This window comes from Sorex fumeus, unplaced genomic scaffold (genome assembly GCF_029834395.1).
Source record: "Sorex fumeus unplaced genomic scaffold, SorFum_2.1 ptg000003l, whole genome shotgun sequence".
NCBI lineage: Eukaryota > Metazoa > Chordata > Mammalia > Eulipotyphla > Soricidae > Sorex > Sorex fumeus.
In genome coordinates, this window is record NW_026606060.1 from 60,628,109 (window position 1) to 60,632,799 (window position 4,691).

A 4,691-nucleotide genomic window follows, 5' to 3' on the forward strand; every position below is an offset into this window, starting at 1 on the left:
CGAAACCAAAACACAATTAAGAATGGGAAAAGATGGGCCAGAGTAATAGTACAACAGGTAGAGCACTTGCCTTGCCAAGCAGGATTTGATCTTCAGCATCACATATGGTCCCCCAGATGCCACCAGGAGTGATCCCTGAGCACAGAGCCAAGAGTAAACCCCAAGCACCACTGGTGTGGCCCCCAAACAAACAAACAAGCAAACAAAAATGGGGAAAAGAGAAGAGAAAAGTACAGGGTTAAGGCACTTGCCTTGCACATGACCAACCCTGGTCTAATCTCCAGCACCATGTGGTCAGGAGTACCACCAGGAGTACCACCATGGCAGTCAGGAGTAACCACCGGGAGTACCACCATGGTGGTCAGGAGTACCACCATAGTGATCAGGAGTACTGCCAGAAGTACCACCATGATGGTTAGGAGTACTGCCAGGAGCACCACCATGTGATCCATGAGCACCACGCCTGAAGTAAGCCCAGAGCAACTGGTATGACGAAGGAGGAAGAGGAAGGGGAAGGAGGAAGAAGAAGAAAAAGGAGGAGGAATGGGAAAAGATAAGGTGGGGAGTCAGCTAGATACAAAGTAAAGACATTTGTTCCGTGCACTTGAACAGACCTTCACATTTTTCCTTTGTCTGAAACGATCTTCCGAGACAGTTCCCTTTTCACTGGTAACTGCACAGAACTGATGCTGGCACGGAAAGGCAGCGAAGACCTGTGTACACAATGAAACCACCGTCCCCTGGGCTTCCTCTTCCTGTTGTCTTGACAAGACCACTTCTCGCTGTCCTAGAATTCGTGTTCCTCCTTCCCTTTTATGAATTGCTAACCAAGGCAGCCTCTTGGGAGGCATCCTAAAGGGTTTTTTAATTAGATACTAAATCACTCCCTCCTGGTGAACAGCATTATGTGCCTTCTTGGTCCCAGCGTCCCAGCCTATCTTGCTCTAGGCAAAGTAGCATCCTTAGAAAGTCAGCACAGGACCTGGGGAAGGACCACAGGGTCAGACGGTGACCAGCAAGGTCGGGAGCAAGCCTGGCACCAGGCAAGGGATAGTCCCATTTCAGATGCTGGTTTTGTCCACCTTTGGGCTTCTACCTGGCCTTTGACATCCAACTTTTACTTTGCTGGGCATATCAAGAAGCCTAGATGGACACCCAAGATCAGTGGGACCAAGTTTTTCTTTCCATTCTGACTTCACAGGCCCAGCACACCTGCTGGCTGGCCTGAGAGTCTCAGAGTTGTGGTTGTGTGTAGTCAACCCCAAACACACCCTTATCTCACCACTGTGACTTTAAGCAACTGGTTCCACTTCTCTGGGCCTTAGTTTTCTCAAATGTAAAACTGGGACAGTAGTACTGATAGCACCTGCCTGAGGACGGTGGTTGAGAGGACTGGGTTCTTCAAGAGATGGGGTTTTAGAGAGATAGCTGACTCTCTGAACTGGTGGTGTTTTTATTTACACTACTCTGCCTCTACAGAGCTGTTCAGTACTGCTTTATTCAGAGCAGACTGATCCCATTGGGATTCCTCTAGAGGCCTGGGAGATAGCTCAAGAGAAGGGCATGGACCTTGTATGCATGTATTTGATCCCAGTACTTCTGGGCCCAAACAGCACTATAGCACCAGGCCTGAGTATTGGACCATCAGGCCCAGTGGGCTGAATATCATCAGTGGCAGCCCCAGGTCGACCAAGCACTGATTGGGAGCCCCCTGTCCATCCTCAGCCCCTCCTCTTCCCCTGGCCACTTTTTTTTTTTTGCTTTTGCTTTTTGGGTGACCCCTGGCGATGCACACCAGGAATCACTCCTAGTGGTGCTCGAGGACCATATGGGATGCTGGGAATCGAACCCGGGTTGGCCACGTGCAAGGCAAACGCCCTACCTGCTGTGCTATCTATCGCTCCAGCCCCTCAAATATTCTTTCTAAAAGAAGTCTGTGTTGTTTTCGTTTCAACAACACAGGTGACAGTTCCACGGTTCCTGGAGCATGTGGCTACATAGGCAGCCACGTAACAGCTCCATAATCCACAGGACTGACAGCCCAGTGGGAGCACAGAAAATTAGATGGGAAAGTTGCCTAGAAGCACGATAAGCTGAATGAGTGAGAACAAAAACACGGAAGCCGCAACGAGCAACAACAACTCAGTAAGTCCTCAGGCAATGATCTCAGTAACACCATGGTGAGGTATATGTTGTAACAAGCAACATGAAGCAAATGATTTTATACCTGCTAAGGGCTGGGGCTGGAGGTGGGGATGGAATACTGGGGACATTAGTGGAGGGAAGGTCACACTTCTGGTGGGACTAGTGTTAGGACATTGAGTATTTGAAACAATTGTATTATAAACAACTTTGTAAATTATGGTGTTTACATAAAATTTCAAATATGAAAGAGAAACCAATCATACTGGGTGAGTGCAATCCTATCCCTATGGATAAAGGCCTTCCTGGTTGTCTGATTTAGGGCTCCCAGACCCATAACTCCCTGAACCATGTTCTCACCTCAGGCAGCTATCCAACTACTGGTGGGGTGGGGGTGGGGGCCAGTGGTATATTTACCTGTAGCCATGAGCTCAACCCAAGGGAAATATTGGCTCGACTCCCTCAGGTTACTCACAATATTTTTATCTGGTTTTGTTCTAGTTCAATAGCTTTAGGGAATGTGTTGGTTTTGTTCTATTTGAAATTAGTTTGCAAGCTTCCTCCTTGATTTGGTTCTCTCCTCCTTTTAGAAGGAAGTCCCGGTTCAGTTCACCTGTGCACAGAACAACCTCATATGGGGTGGGAAGAGATAGCACAGGGGTAAAGCACTGACACTGCATGCATGAATCCCTGGCACCACCAATGCCTGAGCACTGCCAAGAATGACCCCTGAACACAGAGCCAGCAGTACTCTCTGAGCACCTCTGATATGGCCCAAATCACCAACACCACCAAAAGTTCTTTGATTTGTTGTTTGTTTGTTTGTTTGTTTATTTGGGGGAGGGTCTCATTGTTTTGTTTTGTTTGGGGGCTATACCCAGTAGTCCTCAGGGCACACTGCTGGCTGTGATCTCAGAAATCACTCCTGGTGGAGTTCAGGGGGGCCAGATGAGGTGCTGGTGGGCTGAATGTGAGGCAAAGTCCCGCATGTTATACCATCCCCTCTTTGGCTCAGTTTAAAGAATGGGAAATGATCTCTGCAGAGACACCACTGTCACTGTCACTGTCCTCCCGTTGTTCATCGATTTGCTCAAGCGGGCCCAGTAACATCTCCATTGTGACACTTGTTACTGTGTCTGGCATATCAAATGCATCACAGGTAGCTTGCCAGGCTTTGCCATGCAGGTGAGATACTCTCGTAGTTTGCCAGGCTCTCCGAGAGGGGCAGAGGAATCGAACCTGGGTCGGCCGGGTCAGCCGCAAGCAAGGCAAATTCCCTACCCACTGTGCTGTTGCTTACGCCCACAGAGAAATTTTCAGGTACCCTGGTGTCCAGGCTGAGAACTCTGGGGTCTCCTCAGAGTGGAGGCAAGCAGCCTCCACCCACCTTGCCCAAACTTCTGGAAGCTTCAGTGGCCACGTCTACCTCCCACAGCCACCGCCATGTGGACTTACCCAAGGGCCCTGCTCTACCCATTCACGACTAAATCTCCGAGAAAATGCAAGCTAAGCAGCTGAAATTTGTGAACATACCAGTCACCCCCAGCTAGAAGCACTGGGGCACCCTCCAGATGGGGTCTGGCTGAGTCCTGCCCTACGAAAGACCCAGCAACTGCTACAACCACACCAAGAGCTCAACTCCACTACTTCACTAGTACTCTCTGCAGAGACACCAGACAGCAAAAACGTTAGGTACTTGGTGCCCAGGCTGAGAACTATGGGGTTTTCTTGGAGTGGAAGCAAGCACTCCCTCTCACCCTACCCCTGTACTTCCAGAAGCCCTGGCAGCTGTGCCCACTTCCCACAACTGCCACTGTGTCAACTCATTGGCCCAGACTAAAGATGCTGAAGTTAGGCCGGAGTGATAGCACAGCGGGTAGGGTGTTTGTCTCGCAACGCAGCCGACCCGGGTTCAATCCCTGGCATCCCATATGGTCCCCTAAGCACCACTAGGGGTAATTTCTGAATGCAGAGCCAGGAATAACCTCTGGGCATCACTGGGTGTGACCCAAAAAGAAAAAAAGAAAGATCCTGAAGTCTCTGGACCCCAAAGCCTCGCAACACCTTCAAATCCCTCAATAACTGAAATTTCAGTAGGAGCACACCATATTAGATAGGAAAATAACATAGAAGCCAACTAAACTCAACAACTAACGATAACACAGAAGGCCCAACTAGCAACAAACAGCTTAGTAAATCCTTCATGATCACAATCATCCTGTTGTTTGTAGATTGCCTTGAGCAGGCACCAGTAACGTCTCCTTCGTCCTAGCCCTGAGATTCCAAAAAGTGCCACATTTAAGGCTCTTTCAGGGCTAGGAGAATAAGACCCATCATTGTTATTGGTATTTGGCATATTGGGTACGCCACGGGGAGTTTGCCAGACTCTGCCGTGTGGGCAGATTACATTCAGTAGCCTGCCAGGTTGTCCAAAGCAAAAATGAGATAATAAGATGTCGCACAGCCGTGAATGCAACCGCGTGCTTCCGGGAGCAAGAAATTAACAACCCCCATCAAACCACAGATACCATCCACCTCCTAGCACCCAT